The 17389-nt window shown below is 40.3% G+C and overlaps 1 protein-coding gene across 4 annotated transcripts in view; it reads right to left on the bottom strand.

Moving 5' to 3' along the window:
* tab2 (TGF-beta activated kinase 1 (MAP3K7) binding protein 2) overlaps window positions 1–5888 on the bottom strand; it is a 56540-nt gene extending 50652 nt beyond the window's left edge. For 2 of the 4 annotated variants that reach the window (XM_040028062.1, XM_040028070.1), the window contains exon 1: window positions 5348–5885. The gene's annotated coding sequence lies outside the window, so the exon portion shown is untranslated. Of the gene's footprint in view, window positions 1–5347 lie in introns of all 4 variants that reach the window. The other 2 variants (XM_040028096.1, XM_040028088.1) reach the window with 2 other exon arrangements.
* Window positions 5889–17389: the final 11501 nt, after the last annotated feature.

The raw sequence follows: 17389 nt of genomic DNA, 5'->3' as shown, positions 1-17389 counted from the left end.
CAATCAGTTTCACGATTGATTGTAGCAGCAGGAGAGGGAGGGAGAAAGAAGAGGCAGTTGCTCCATATATTGGTTGTTAAGCTGAGCCGAGTTATGCCATGTCGCAAGTTTTGTGAGGTGCTTTTTTGATATTTAATGGATGGGATTACATGTTTTTTTTTTTTTGTTTTTTTTTAAATTTCTCTCCAATCCAGTAATTTTGGTCGGTATGGGACCAATACGTAATAAATAAATAAATAAATAAATAAATAAATAATATATATATATATATATATATATATATATATATATATATATATATATATATATATATATATATATATATTTATTTATTTTTTTTTTTTTTTTTTTTTTTTTTTTTTTAATTTATTTGAACTGCACATTACAGGTGACAAAGGCCCAGACATACCACCACCAATAAAGATTACGTTCACCTGAAATTCCCATCCTATTAATTTAACTCAACAACACTTAGTCACTGAATGCATCATTAAGACAGGCCATAATTTCACTGTTTCCAGACATCTAAGAGATGGAAATAAATTACAACAAACATTAGCACTAACAATACGGGAGAAACAAAAATGTACCCAGCAACTAAAATGGAAACTTCTCAGATCAAACGGAAATGTACACTGCAAGACTCAAAGACTTCTTTAGTGATAATCCAGTTTCAGTTCCAGCACAACAGCAACATCACAGTTGTCGTTTATAAATCTGCATCCACATCTCTTTTACATATCAGACAATACCTGATCTCAGTGGCACTCCATTAGGACAAGCAAGGCAAGCAGTGCTTGTCTAATCAAATGAAAAAACATTTTTTGGTGGGAGACTGATGGGAGATTTGCATGCTAGACACGCTGCCATTGTCACTGCTTTCACTGCTCAGAGAACAGTTAAAAGCTGTGTTTTGTGTGGAAACACGGCTACTATTAGCAAATAGACACACACAGATTACTGACAGGTAAGTTTTCTCATGTGTGCCAACATGTGTGATGTAGATCGAGTGCAGCATGAAGAGGTTATTAATATCTCTTTTAGTATATAAGCAAGGAAAGCTTTGATGATGAAGAAGGGGTTTCAAATCCAGTTTAATAAAAACAGGCCAGTTGAACAGGTGCAGGCTCAGCCATCAGAGATTAACATCTCTGAGAAATCATTACTAATTTTAACCAGCTGTTTGCCAACAAACCACTTTCATGTTTCTCTAATAATTTAATCCCTGTAGATATTGACAGTTAACCCTGTGACACAATTCACAAGCCTTTCAATTCAGCTGTGAGTTTTGTTATTATTTTAACATATTTATATTTGTGTTTCTGAGCATATTAATTTTTCAGATATGTTAAGTCCACACAGGAAAGCCACCACAAACATATGATTTTCTGCATTACAGTAGTAATCTATATGACAATGATGAGATATGTCTTGTTAGTCAGTGGCAAAGATGTTTTGATCTTTGTCTGCCTTTCTGCAAGTCACAGCATGCCACTGCCTAATCGCTATGCATCTTCAGTTCCTTATTGGCATTAGTGCTGCAACATCTATGCAGTTTGTCAATCATGTTGACCCATTGTCCCAACTGCAAAACAAGTATCTGGCTTAAAGATAAGTGAAGGGTTCACCAGAGTCCTTGCGGGTAAGGAATACATTTAACACGCCCTTGTTTTTCATCAGTTCTCTTCTCTACTAGATTATCTTTTATTAATTGTTTTAGTTTAGATAGCCAATTACAATGCTGATATTCTATTCTATTTTGTTGGTTTTGACTTTCAGAACATACAGCCAATATATCTGTGCATCTCTACCATAAACATAATGTAACTAATAACAATTCAGTGCCATTCAGACCTGAAACCTCCATCACGCCGAATACAGATTTTAAAATATTATTACCCAAGTGTAGAGTACGCTTACACAAAAGAACTACTTTTAATTTAGACTTAGAAGTAAGGCTAACTTAATCTACAAAATTGCTCAAGTTCAGCAAATAAAATTACTTTTCTCCAATCACATAGTGAGAAATACGACAGAAATGCTTAAAAAAAAAATGCAGTAAGAGCTTTAACCTAACCTAATCGCTTTAATTACTTTGAGCATTTAGGTCTACAAATGCATAATTAAGTGTCTGATGATCAGAAAGGATGCTTGCAGCAGAAAATTGGCAAATTTCCACTGAATTCTACAGTTTTATGGCACTATCGGCCTTGTTTTCGGCTAATATTTTAGGTTTACAGCTACATCTAATGTACTTGTGCAGCATCAACATAAGCAAGTCAAACAGGTAGAAACTAAACCAAATGTCATTCATACACATTAATGGAAACAACTCCGGAGATTATGGGACACAGTATCTGGCATTAAAATATATTTAGTGGATAGAAACAATCTAAGCTCTGATATGTATGCATTTATTGTAGCTCTGCATTTGTTAGGTCAGTGAGGAGTTCTTTTTGCCTGAATGAAATGACAGTGCCAATAAAGCTTAATCATACACAGCTCCACGTCTCCACGGACCATTTGTAAAGCTGCTGCAAAATTCACACTGCAAAATGAAGAAGCTCGTAGCCTTTGGCAGTTAGACGTATAGAGGAGTGTGCAGTGTCAGCCTCAATGTGTGCAATTTAACCCTTGAACTGGAGACAACCATGAGCAGCATGTGTAATGGAGGCCTCACATTATAAAGCAGAGAAGTCGGGAGAACTGGACAGGGGGAGGGGGTTCTTCCTGACAACCACACACTGGAGAGGGGGAGGGTTAAAAAACATTGAGCCCTCTTCCTGAGTCTGCAGCATTTGGGCATAATGTGATGGGTCCTTCCTTTTCACCTAACTCCCATTTGGGCTTACAGTTTGTTTGTTTTTTTTCACCAACACCTCTGAAGAAAGCACACCCTCCAAAATAACCTACGTGGACAAGTCACTGAGCAGGGTGCTCAAGCATTTGTAGCGTCTTAGATATAATCGCCCCTGACACTCAGAGAAAGGTAAACCAATATCATTTCCTGGGTTAAACTGACTCTGCACTCTTCATCTGAACAACAAGCAAGTTGTACGCAGTCCAAGAACACTAATATGCAGCAATTATCCTTCCCCTTGTGAAGCCAGTTGTAGGGTGGGGGGGCAGGGGCACAAGCTACACAACTATACCACCCCCACCCTTTGGTTTGCTCTGCAGTGATAACTTGTTGTACAAACTGCAAATGATAAATCAGCAAACAGGTTTTTCCAGGAACAAAGATTTCAGCATTGGCACAGGCCTCGCGACAACATACCACAAACTCTCAGGCCGGTTGTAGAAGCTCTCAAGTGTTAGTTCTTGCTTGTTTATTATGTACAGAAGCAATTAGAACAAGGGAGCCTGTTTCTTTTCACTTCTCTCAACTAGCATAAGGATAAAGTACTCCAACTCCCTGTTAACATTTGCCTTAATGCTAACCAAATAAAGCGATCAGCAGCATGCCGTTCTATACAATTCCATAATCCTCCCCCAAATCCTCATTTAGCACTTATCGCTCAGGCTCGTGCATTCATTGCCGAGTCTCCAAAGAGTGGCAAATCAGCAAGGTCTCCTAGCAACATATTTGCCTAGCTAAAGGCACACATGGTTTCAGTTAGGGGTCTGCACCTATAAACAGTTGGCCGTGGCAGCTTATTGGTCAGGAAGTGCAATGCTGACTGCAAGTCAAGACAGGCAAAAGCTGATAGTGAATAATATACAGTCTTACAGGTTAGCGACAATAGCAAGGTTTTGATTGGAGGCCAAAAAAGAAGGGATTCTGAGTTCTGCAGTTTGAAAGCAGTAAATGAGTAGTATAGTGGGAATCACATAAAAAGCCACAGTCAGGTAGGCTGTGCTGTGACTGGGCTGTTTCTTTAAGAACAGAAGCAAAAAGGAGAGGGAGAAGAGAAAAAAAAAATCAGAAGTCAAGTCACAAGTCAATTCAGGATTTTAAAGCTGCCAATTTTAGGACAAAAACGACTAATTGGACACAGATTGATCACCTTCCAAAGTGGCTGCTGGAGCCAGCAGACTTTCCAGCCACAACCAACATTGTGCATCAACTGGTGTCTCGTCTTAATAGGAACACCAGGCTGAGTGAGGCTACATGGAGAAACACAGCCTGCCTGAACACACCCAAGGGGTTTTCGCTGGGCCACGACAAACTGATTGTTACACCTCTTTTTGTACAAGGTAGCAAACTTATCCAGCATCTTTAATCTAATACCTGTCACAGAATACTTCTATTCGGAATACTTTTACTAAGATTAAAAGCTGACAAAGAAAAGGAGCAGTTGCTGCAAGGCCACAGATTTTATTCTCACATGAAACTTTCACAATAAGTCAAATGTATCTCCCAGTCCATGCTGGCACCTTTAGTGTTTTCACGAGTATAAATAATACAACACAAGCCAGAAAAGTCAACATCCCGACAGTTTAAATGATCTCAGGACAAACACTTCTCATCCCAACTATACCCAGAGCTGTCATTCTCGCTGGTAAAGGTTAGGACCCACTCCCTATCACAAGTGCCACAAATCTGTCGGACCCATACGGTTAAAAGGCGAGAAACAAGTAATCAAATAGGCGAAGTCACTGTCTTATTGCCTTAGTTATCAAACAACCAAAGACCACACTATTTGAACCTCGAAGGCTCTACTTGTTCATGATACATACAGTAGGGCTTCCACGCGTGTATGTATCACAACTTCAACTTGTGTAAAAGTTAGTCAGTAAGAAGGTTTTCGTGCTTCCATTGTGGTAGCGACGGTATAAACAGTTAATTGAGGTGTACGAGCTTCATTTTTAAGCTCGTAAGGGATCAAATATTCTGGGGAGGAGAAGAAGAGAAGCTTCAATTTTATGATTTAACGTTTCCATCCACGACTAATCGTGCGACGTTTCATCGGAGAGCTCAATGGAAAAAATAGCATGAGCTAACACACACTATAAAACATGTAGCGCCAGGCAGTGTAACTCTAAAATAAAGAGACCCTTAGTATCTACACGGAGCTATGAATATTAAACAGGACTTAGCGGTTAAGCTAACGAGTTGGTTTCAAAATGTAAAGTAGTAGTTACCCAACTCTGAGATTTGAACAGGCTCTAAACACTTCAAGTTAGCTAACTAAGTTAGCTGCTTACTGTAGACAAAAACTTTTTCCACATCTGAAAAGCTTTTTTTTTTCTCTCCATTTTCTTTCAAATACAATGGACCGTATATAGAAGCACTTGCGGCATAATAAGCCGAAATGCCTTTTCCTTTTCACTGTAACGCTATTAAAACTGTGTTGTTCCGGCTGTTGCTAAATGGCGAAAGCCGTGTTAATTAAATGTAACTTACCCTCCAGTCTCCGCCGCCGCTGCCGCCGCTCCCCGGGCCGCCTTCAACACCCAAGACCGCCGCTGGACCTCCGGAGGGCCGCGGAGCTGGAAGAAGAGAAGCTAAGAAGGATCCAGCTACTGCCAGGGAGACGAAGAGCCAACTTGCACCGAGGCCCCGGGCCTTCTGTGTCCTCGAAATAGCGTTAGGGGGAGGGATACCGAGCCTTAGTCCTCCGCCGTTTGACAGAGACTCGGGAATACCTTTTTGACAGCTCCTCTTCTTGTGCCCCCCCCTCCCCGCGACAGCCCTTCACTTTTCTCTTTTTCCTCACTTCCAGCAGATACGAATCAAAATACTGTCAAAGAATATGGCGGCTGCTTAAACTAGTTACTATCGCGAGAAGAAAAGTTGTTTTTCTTTTTTTCCCCCAGTTTCCCAAGTTGTGCCGAGGGAAGAGAAAGTTGTGATTGCAAAATAGGCTGAGCAGAAGAAGGTGCAAGCGACGGGAGAAGGATGTGTTGCTCCAATTCCCTTTAAAATTACGGGAATAAATTGCATTTTGGTCCAAACCATATGAAGTGAGACAGCGGCATTCTGATTGACGCTGATCTCATCTTCGTTCACCGAGAAAGCACAGATGAGATGAATAAATAAATGTGATAAGATGGCTTTACTAAAAACAATACAGAAAAAATAAAATCAAGTTATAATATATTATTTTTGAGTTTTTAAACTAATTGTAATCAATGAACTGCACTTTGTAGTACCCGAGTTAAGCTAATTTTATAAATACATTAATAACTATGACTAAGCGAGATTCTTTTCTGAAATGTAAGAGTACTTGTACACAATATTTAAATTATGTTCTGACTTTTTGTTTGTTTGCACTACGGCCTCTACATCGAGCAGTTACAGAAATAACACTGCACGAGTGTTCTGTGTTTAGAAACATCGAGCACAAATTATTACTTAAAAAAGTATGCATACAACTATACTTCTCACTTTTTCGATTAAATCAATAAAAATAAGTAGGCTTCAAAATATCGATATGTTTTAAATTCTTTACTGCTTGAAACCATTAGCATTTTTGTCTGAACTGAGCAGTTGCTGTCATATTTCAGCCTGCTAATACAACAAAATAAGATCAGAAGTTAGTGAGGTGGTCTCTGCTACAGCTACCCTTGAAAAACCTAGAAACTATCCTAATGGTCGTCAAACCACGTCTTTAATGACATATCCTGAGATGTCGAAAGTCATCATTTATTATATTATCTTTATGGGGAAAAGAGTTAAAACTAAACTAGGTCATTACAAGCCCAACATAAAGTTTCATAGATGTATTCCATTTGTTTGTTTGGTTTACAGGATCACAGACCAGCCTGAGTTTAACAAGAAAAACCACAAAGTAGGGCAGGGTGAGAACATCTTCCCCTTATCGCTCAGTGACACCTCACTTGATTTAGCAAAACAAAAAAAAGTACTGGTGCCAGAAATGAACACTTCTGCTGCTTTTTAACACTCATCCACATCTGGAGTTAAAGATCTGGAACATCCCAATTTGGACTATAAACAGCAACAGATCCAGCGAGCACCCACTGTTAAAACAGTGTTAAAACATTTGTGGTGGTTCATTAATGCATTTTATTCATAAATGCCTGTATTTCCCAAGCAATAGCCCAGATAGGATAATAAAATGATAGCAAACATTATTCACAAAGATGGCTGCAGAAGTTTGTTTTTCAAAAGGTCTGTCCAGTATGCAATAGCAGAGCTACTATGTAAATTCTATTAGCTTTCCTTGCTTACATAAATGAGTTAATGTTACTTGGAAATGAAGAATGCATGTTTTTGTTTTTATTGTGTTTTATTGTAACTGTTTATTATATGAAGAATATAAGCAATCAAGGAATAACAAGTCAAACAATGTCATTATTTCACCATTTGGATGAAGCGGTAACTGTGCCGGGTCTGAATGTTTTGGGGTTTTTTCTCTTTTAAGGTGTCCCACCAGGCAGCTTTAGCAAAAAGAAATATGATCTGAATGATCTGTTGTGCAAACCACACCAGGAGGCTAGTCAGCTTCTTTTTATTTATTTTCTTTATTAAGAAGATTTATTATTATTATTATTATTATTATTATTATTATTATTATTATTATTATTATTATTATTATTATGGGTTATGGGTTCATATCACCATCTGGCTGGGACCTTTCTGTTTTGGAGTTTGCATGTACTCCCCTTGTCTGTGTGGGTTCTCTCCAGGTACTCCAGCTTCCTCCCAAAGTCCAAAGACAAAGGCTTAACTGGTGATTCTGTGTAATGTATTCAGGGCATCACATAATATTATGTGTCAACCCTGTGACAGAGAGGCAATACCCTGCCTCTCATCCTATGGCAGCTGGGGTAGGCTCCAGCCCACCCCACAACCCTGGTAAGGATAAGCTGAAGAGACCGGATGGATGGATTTTTATTTTATTTTAATTATTTAATAAGCATTGCCTAACAATGTCAGAGCTGACAGGCAAGAAAAAGAGAGCAAAAAGGGTCTAGGATTCATTTGCAACTGCTCCATCTATAACAAAACACAGTCAAAGAAAAAAAAACTTGATACTGTGTGTGAAAAGCTGAAACAAACCCCAGAGACAGACAGAGAAAGGCCCAGGAGACCCAGGCCAGCCACAGCTCATTAAGCGTAGTGAGGATCCGAAACCACATTTCCCAATGATAACCACGTGTCTGCCTCAACAGAAGGAAGAGGGAGGCTCCAGACAGGCCCCACGGCCAAAGGGCAAGAGGCCCAAAGGACAAGAGGCAACGGGTAGCCAACCCAGCCAGAGGCCGGCCCCAGCCATCCTAGTACAAGCTGAGGACAGGACCCCAGAGCCCCAGGCACTCGAGAATTACCCAGCACCTGTTAAAGACACCCCTTAAACGCCAGACCACAGCTCCCAAAGAAGCAGGCCAACAACCATATCTGAGTTCTAAGAATGCTAAATACTTATATGCTTTACAGTATGAATACAAACTGTAACTCTTGAAAAACTGAAATTGTTATTTTAAGGTGTTGGAAATGAACTTTATTTTATCAGGTGACGTGGTGTGGTTCATTTCTGCTGATGACATTAAACTTGTGGATTTTCCCTTCTTCAGTCAGTAACTGTTATCTGTACTGTCAAACACTGGTGGTGTTTTTATTGTCTTTGCAAGTTTGATTGTGGCATGGTTTTTGAATGTTTCATAATATTGTACTCTGTTTGTTCATAGTTCAGTTCTACAAACCAGATGTGACAGGAATGTGCACCCTTGGACTACAGAGCCTCCTTGTTTTGCATGGTGATGACCTTCTTAATGTCTACAACACTGGTAGGTGTTTATAGCTGCATGTTAAAAGCACCAAATCACAGTTGACTTCATTTATATACAACAGTAATACCCACCTCAACAACTGGACTCAAGTGGATGGATAACAAATGATCAGGTAAAGCATTTCAAAATTGTAACAATCACCTGACTCTGTTTATTTTTAAGCTGTTTTTATGTATAAACATGGTTCCTGCGAATAGTTGTCATTTAAGTTGTTATTTCATTTTAGACAGGCTTCTGAGTGAGGAGGTCTGGGGTCTCATCTACAGATGACTTTACCAAACCAACAGTGCATCTTCTAAAAACTGTCGGACGAGTTTGAATTTCAGTGACCTCGACCTCAAGGTCAAGGTCAGAGGTCAAATTTCAGAAAATCATCTGAATGAGATAACTCAAGAAGAAAGTTTGCCTAAGATTTTCAAATTCCCACCATGGTACAACTCCTTAATTTTTTAAAGTTAATTCTGTTTCATATGGTTTCCAGAACTGGTTTTTCATTTTAGTTTAGTAATTGTTGTTTAGAATGTAAAAATGTAGTTAAGTTTTCATTAGCTTCAGTAATTTGAGTCTTTTAACATTATAATATAGAGGGTATAAAAAAGGTTTCAGTTTTTAGTCTATGTATGTTGGATAGAAAGAACTTGTGAGCCATGTATTGAGTGCTTGGGTAGAAAAGCACTATAATAAGAACCAGTCAGTTTGACCTTTTTTCTAATTTAAAAGTTTGCACCCACTTCTATTTAGTTAGTCATGATGTTTTTCACCGTGCCTGAAAACCATAAGCAGGTGTCCCTTGTAATCCTTCTTTTAGAACATAATTAACGTGGACCACATCTCACACAGTGTGAGTGAGAAAACAGACGCTTGTGGGAACTCGTGTGAAAAAGCACTGTGTATTTGTTCCTCAGCGAACTGGGCGGAAACATATGGCGTCTCGTGTGTCGGCGTAGCACAATGACTCACACACACACACACACACACACACACACACACACACACACACACACACACACACACACACACACACAAATTGTAGCCCCAGCTATCTCACACACACTGTGACCCCTTGACTCTGGGTCTGAAGCCCGGAGAGAAGAAATCCCCTCCAGTGGGAGAAGCAAACTGACAGCACAGTGCAGCCTCTTATCCTCTCTGTCCACTGCTCTCGTAGCTTTACACAATGCCTTCTACACTTTGAGATAAGCTGGTGGTAAACGGGGGGCTTTGTGTCAGGCAAGTGAATCAGCAAGAAAAATAAAAGGAGGAGAATCGAAATTCTTGAGAAGTCCCAGTGAATTCATGTGGTGAATGTGGCTTCAGTTTATTCCTTCTCCAGTTCTCCAAGCTGCCTAAGAAGTCGAAGGAACTTATAAACTCTCCTGCACACACTTCCCTCTACATACACACACTACACCAGTTCCATTTCCTTACATGTGTATATGCTGACACATATTACAAGAATGACAATGCATTTTTTTAGTCTTTTATTTTTTTTTAAGTAAGGCAAGCTTTGCACCTAACGGGCACTCAGCTGAGAGAAATCCACTACAGCAGCCGGTCTCACTCCTCAGATAGGCTTTTTGGAGCAAGAAAGCCGGCCACCCACAATCTTGGCATGGAACATGGACCGTTTGTCACGGTCTGAGGACAGCTTGTCATGGGTCAGTGGTTTAGATTTAGCCGCGCAGTAGGTCTCCAGCAATTATTCCCCTCTTAAGCAAACGTCTGTGCTTGTCCACCGGACATACAGGGAGGGCTATGCAGCAGCACCAGCACCGACCAGTTTGACACAGTGTCATTAGGGACAGGGGGAACTGAGAGAGCGGGAAGCCGTCCCATTCTCAGATGTACGAATGTGACTTATGAAATTGCAAGTCTGAGCATCACGCTTGGATCACACTGAGGTCAAAATCAGCACAGATGCAATTATACGTTAAATACATGAGTCTATACCTTCAATCCACACTAGTAGAAACGTATATTATATCTACTTCTTACATGATCATAAAGAGTACCTATTATGTTCATTTTATCAAATACATATTTTCTGTCTTTGATTCTGCTGGTAGCTCTGCAAGTAGCTTTGCATATTACATAGTTTCAAATAATCCTTATTTATCTTACTCTGGTCTCAGTGCAGCCCCTCAGTTTATCATCTGTCTGTAACAACGTCATGGTTCTGGTTCTTTGACCCACTGTTTTATGTTTTTGGACTTTCAAGTTCAGTTTACTGTTAAATATCTTCTGTTTGATTCTTAGTTTGCTTATTGTTTAGGTTTTCACCTTCTGTGTTTTCAATCTTGAGGGTTTACTTCCAGTTACTGTTGTGTTTATTGTATTCCCTCTGTGTATGTCCTCAGTGTTTCCTGCCTTTCCTCTCAGTCTCAGTTCCCCCATGTTTAGTTTAGTTCTGTGCCTGCTTCCCACTTCCTGCTTTATTCTGCTGCCATTTGTCTCTTGTGTATTATGTTTAGCTTTACTTCCTCCCCTGGTCCACTCTGTCGAGCATCCACACCACAAGTTTCCCCAGCAGTCTCTTTGTTGTCCCTTGGATATTGTAGTTTTAATTCTTGGATTGTGACTTGGATTTATGTTAGGATTTTTTTTTTTTTTTTTTTTTGGGGGGGGGGGGGGGGGGGGTGTATTAGCCAAAGGAAAAGAAAAAAATCTCACTTTTGTTTTTCAACAATTGCGTTATGCATTCTAGCCCCTCATTCCTCACTGTCCACATAGTGACAGCTGGGTTGTTTTAGCTCCCTTTCCAATACCTTTATGCCAACTTTCTCTGTATTTGTGGCCCTTTATTAACAGGACATTTAAACAGCAGGTGGTTGCTTATCTGAGATGACAATTTTAGGGATAACCAAACTCAGTGACATCATAGAGAGCCAAGAATAGAAAAAAAAAGTCAACATATGCTGAGCTCATTATTTGAAACTGTACAAAGATATGACCAAAAATGAGGAAAAGCAGAATCTATCCCTTTTTTTGTACCTCTGATTTTTTATTAATTTTTTCAATTTCTATAATAGAACACAGACTAAGACACAGTGAACCTATTTACAGTCTGGGCAATCACAGAGAAAAATATATAAATAGAATAGGTCCTTTTTAACTTTCAGTTGTAATAAATCTCAAAGTTAGAATGTGTGCATAGGCCTTTTAGCCTGGGCCTGACAGTTTAAATGCCTCTCACACTACTCTTTCAGTATCTTGAGGTACATTTACTGAAATTACAGCTGTGTCAAGAAGCGCTGTGTGCAGGCAGGGGATGAGGACTCAAACGCAGACTTCACAAAGGCCGAAATGGGAACTCAAAAACACTGCTTTATTGCAGGCTCAGAAATAATATAAAACCATGTCAAACCTAAACTGGGAGAATTCTAAGTGTACAGGGAGACACTGGGAGACACACAGCATGAGGGACAACGCAACACTCACTCAGAGAAACACAGGGCTTAAATACACTGGGAAATAACAAGGGGAATGAGACACAGGAGGGGAGCATAGCTGGGAGAAATCAGACATAATGAGCCCAAAGGGAAGCGAAACTCAATACATTCGTGTAGGACACAGACCTTCAAAGTAAAACAGGAAATGTAACACAGACGCGGACTGACTAGAGGAGACAGAGCAACAAAGAAACACAGACACCAACATAAAGGAGGCACAGAGGGCAGCTACTAAACACTCAGAAAACTAAACAGAATACAAGAGACCCAAAAACTAAGATACTAGACTATAGAATAAACTGAAGCAACAAAGACAACTTAGAACATGCGTCATAATACAAAAACCCTGAGACACAAGAAACTCAAAACACTGGGCCATGAGATCCAGGATCCTGACAAGCTGGAGATTTTGTACTTTTATGTAATATCTAAATCTGATGTGAATCTGAATAGACTCGTTTTTAGGGGGGCACTACCAGATAAGCCCAAGTACCCTTTGATCAACCCTATTAATCATGTTCAAGTGTTTTCAAACTGGATGAATAATGCAGTCAGTGGTTTCAAGCTGGAAAGAGATAAATGAAAGTATTAGCCTACTTGTAGCAAGGAATACAAGAAATATTAAAAAGTCTCTTTAGCCGAGATGCAAACCAGACAAGTCTTGAGCCAGAATGCCCCACACACTCCTTGAACCTATCGGCTCTTGCTAGAAGTAAACTTCTGAATCTGACAAAACAAGGGAGCTACTGTTACGCTTGTAACACTGTGTGTGCTATTATATGCATGAAAATCTGTAAAAGAAGCTTACTAAGAATAAAGGAACTGAGTGATAACAACACAAACACAGTGTGGGCCTGTTTTGAGCAGAATGGAGAATTTATTTCTGAGAGGCAATTGAAATGTCAAGGTCTGTGGAGTGTAAGCATCAAGTTGTGGTTGGGGGCTGCCCTGAAAGCAGACTGGGAGTGAGTAGTCTGATGGCAGAGGTCCAGGCACCGATCTCCTACCCATAAGGTCAAACTGACACTATGTGGATGAGTGCAGTGCTCTCCAGCCAGAACTGAAGTGGATAGAAAGGACATTAGCACTGTTGCCTACACCAATGTGATTCCACCACCTGACCTGGCTTTTCTGTGTGGAGTTTGCATGTTCTCCCCATGTTTGCGTGGGTTCTTTCCGGGTACTCCAGCTTCCTCCCACAGTCCAAAGACATGCAGTTAGTGGGGTTAGATTAACTGGTAACTCTAAATTGCCCATAGGTGTGAATGTGAGTGTGAATCATTATCGCTTTCTATGTGTTAGCCCTGTGACAGACTGGCGACCTTTCCAGGGTGTATCCTGCCTCTCACCATATGGGATAGGCTCCAGCCCCCCTTGCGACCGTGACAAAGATAAGCACAAGAGAATGGATGGATGGAAGATTTTCAATCCACCCGAGAAATCTTCATTATGGAAACTTTCTCACCTGTATATAGCAAACGTGCTAGCAGTGTGGCTCAGTAGAGCCTATGTTCGCTGCACCACTATGGTCCAGATAACTGAGGCCCATGACCCTCTTAGGGACACTCCCAATAGGGCTTAAAATCTGAGACTCTCCACCAATTGCTTTTAGAACTAAAGAAGCTTCTCAGATGAGAGGTGAAATGTCTTCACAAAACTTCAAGTCCAGACACTTTTCTTTCCAAGCTCCTTAGATTACCAGCATGAGGCTAACACGCGTGTAGTTTTCAATCCTGCACTTCCAAATCCTAGATCATACCCAAAACCTCATGATTATCAGTGCCAAGTTTTATCCACTGACTGTATATAAAAGATGGTCATAGCCAGCACAACATCAGCCATTTGTTAGTAAAGTCCTGTTGTGCACTTTCATTATCACATCTTGGCAAATATTACAAGCGAAGTGTCTTGATGCATGCTCAATCATCCAGGTAAGTAAATGCCAAAAAGTTGATTCTGTTCACCTGGACGTAGCATTTTCAGTGGGAAAAACATTTTGTCACTCATCCAAGTAACTTGGTTTCCCCAACCTTATAAACAGTACATTTGCACAATGACTGAAACTAGCACCACTGAATGAACAATGGGCTGTGAGGTCAGTTTCTTGATCATTAATATGTAAATTGTCTTGACCATTGATCAACAGCAAATGATCAAAGACCATTGATCAATCATCAATGGATGTTCTTCTGCTTCCCTGGCTGCTCTGTCTGTGGGGATGATGTTCGCTCTGTGTTGTTCATTGGGCTAGTTTCAGTCATTGTGCAAATGTGCTGTTTATAAGGTTGGGGAAACCTGCAGTCAGCTGAGACTGAAGAAGTCACTTGGATGAGTGACGAAACGTCTCCCCCCCCCCGAAAACGCTACGTCCAGATGAACAGAATCAACTTTTTGGGATTTACTTACCTGGATAATTGAGCATGCATCAAGACTGGAGAAACCCACTGAACACTACAAGCGCATAGGCTAATAACTTGTCAGTCACAAGTCATGCATTAGCTTAGCCTTCTGACTTATAATGATCAATACTTGTAAAATAAAAATTACTTCATGGCGTATTTAGATTAACTTGAAACTCGTCCTTGAGTCCATGAGGTCATTAGGGATGTGTTCAGTTCTGTATAACCAAAGTCGTTCTGCATCCAGCAGAGTCACCCCCTGCTGGCCATTAGAAAGAATGCAGGTTTAGCACTATGTCCATATGTGATATACTGTCTGTCTTTCTAGCCTACTGAACTAATTAGCTATCATTCTAAAGACTCACACACCATACTCTTTTTTTGCTTCTGCTGAAAAGGCAGAAGGAAAATTATCAGACACTGAGACAGTCCAGAGCCTGTAGGAATAATCACCAGACAAGAATATGGTGACAGAGGAATCTTCAGCAAGTGGGCGTGGCTGGTGCTGTCCAACTCTTCATTGTTGGTTGTCTGCCTTTCTCTCTCTCCAGCCACTTGGCACTTGTGATACCTGTTCTTCCCAGATGTGCTGTTGTTCCTTTGTAGTTGAGAGTACAACCTGAATGGATCATACTAGTTTCTGGGATCTTGAGTGGAGAACAGGCCATTCATTCCTTCGGCCTCTGCTTCTCTCTCATACCTCTTCAGTCTAGTGGCCAAAGGTGTGAGCCTTTGTTTTGCAGTTTCCAGAGCTTCAGTTATGAACACCTTGCTGTATCTCTTATTCATCCGGGACCCGTCTCTCATGACTCTTCTACTCCTCAATTAACTGACACATCATTGTGGGCTTCCCTGATTTTGGTTTCAAGTCACATTTTCCACAGGGGACTTTCTCTACATGCATCCTAGATCTTATACCCAAGTGCTATATCAGCCTACCATCAGTTGTCATGCTGTAAAGTAGGGTATTTTAGCATGGGAATCTATGGTAGTTGACTTGCTTTTAAAGCCAGCCTCATGTGGGGCACTAGAGGAACTGCACTTTTTGTCACTAAAGGCAACTAAAAGACCAAAAAAGAAGGAAGGACAAATAAATTGTAATAATTTAGGAGAAGGTAAGAATAACTTGGTGACTTCATGAGAATATAAAGCTGTGTGACATGGCAGTAAGGGAACGTTTTGATTTTGAGGGATTTTGCTGCTTTGGATACAAGGTTCACTCTATCCATTCTCTCTCTGTGGCTCCCCACCCTCAGTCGGCTGGTGAAAGTGCAAACACTGTGTCCACTAAGGAGAGAGGAGAAGGAGGACTACACCAAGACAGCAGTCTAACATCCCAAGCCAGGCAGTGAGCCAGTCAGCATAAAGTCAGAATTGCCAATGCTCACTTCTAACCCAAAGTAAGCTCTGTTGCCTTAAAAATACAAACAAATCAGGTGTGAATCCAGTTCAGTACTATATTTAAATTTATGCATGTTATAATCCCGGGTTGACTAAAACCAACCAACAAATTTGAAATGAAATGAAAACAGCTACTCATATTTGAAGTTGTATTTTGCCGTATGATATGTAAAACATTTTGTTTTCATGGTGGTGCCTGTCTGATATCACCAGCATACTTAGACAACAGGTTCATTCTGTTCACTGGAATTCGTACTAAAGGGACCTGTGCGTTAAAAGTGTCTTGTTCAGCAGAAACTAGGGCTGCATAGAAATATTGTAAAATTGTCATATTTTCAGTGAAAAATTGCCACCAGTCTATATGAAAACCTGCCAATTAATTGATAAAATCAATGTGTAAATTTGAGAAGTTGTCATCCCCCCAAAGAGAATGGGAAATTCTGGGGATTTCTTTGTATGTGGAAGCCAAGCAAAGGGAAGCCATTTAGAATTGGGTATTTAGAGAGGTGGGCTTAGAGAAATAGGAGTTAAATTTGCTTGTTTTATGCTGTATCCCTTTTACCGCAAACGTCGGGCATCAGAGCTGGAAACAATATCCCTCCAGAGTTCACCTTGTTCAGTAGTAGTAGTTGGAAAGCAAGTTAAACAGGCTTTGTTTTCTGCCTTAGCAAGGCAGAGGCATTCAACCATCAGTAGTGATGCAAAGGAATGCTTGTTCACAGATAGAGCATGGTCTGTGTGTGGCTTTTTTAGGGAGTCACAAATACAGTACTCTGGTACAGTATAAGTTTTGCAGTTTCATTAGTGTTTATGTGCACTGGTGCCGTCTTGGATTTTTGACTTTTTCTAAGTAAATGTAAGAAATCTGGATTGATTGGCATTCCAGTTGAAAATTTCAGCTTGGAACTCTTGATTTCCAACCTCCTACTTTAAACACAGAATTTGACCAGCCTCTAGAGCAGGTGTGGGCAAACTTTTTGGCTCAGTATATAACTTGCCTTCGTGCTTGATTCTTGGATGGTAGTTTGTTGGATAAAGGTGTTTTGCTGAACCTGCAAACTAGCTGCTAATCTCTGAGCGGTAGTCGTGTGTTCTTGTGTCAACTGGTTGTTAGCATAATTAGCATGCTTGGTGGAAAAGTGACGGCTCATGTTGTATTCCTTTAAGACCGCAATGGTTTCTTGGCAAATACAGACATACAGCCTTTAACCAAACTTCTGTGAAAAAGTAATTAGTTGTCCATTCCTTGTTAAACACTCTGCACTCACTGTCGACTTTTCTTTTCTTTTGCCCACTTATTGTTGCAGATAGGTTCAGAGTAGTAGCAGAGTAACAACAGAGAGTAGCCTGGGCTATTGGTGGTACAGTTTTCAATTTTAACAGCGCAAATACGTACTTAATTACAGTAACTTCATACTCCGTGCCCCGCCCCGCAACTTCATG

Source organism: Simochromis diagramma, unplaced genomic scaffold, assembly GCF_900408965.1.
Source record: "Simochromis diagramma unplaced genomic scaffold, fSimDia1.1 OVJJ01000746.1, whole genome shotgun sequence".
NCBI lineage: Eukaryota > Metazoa > Chordata > Actinopteri > Cichliformes > Cichlidae > Simochromis > Simochromis diagramma.
Note: the sequence above shows the minus strand (reverse complement) of the source record. Positions and strands in the feature narration are given on the sequence as shown.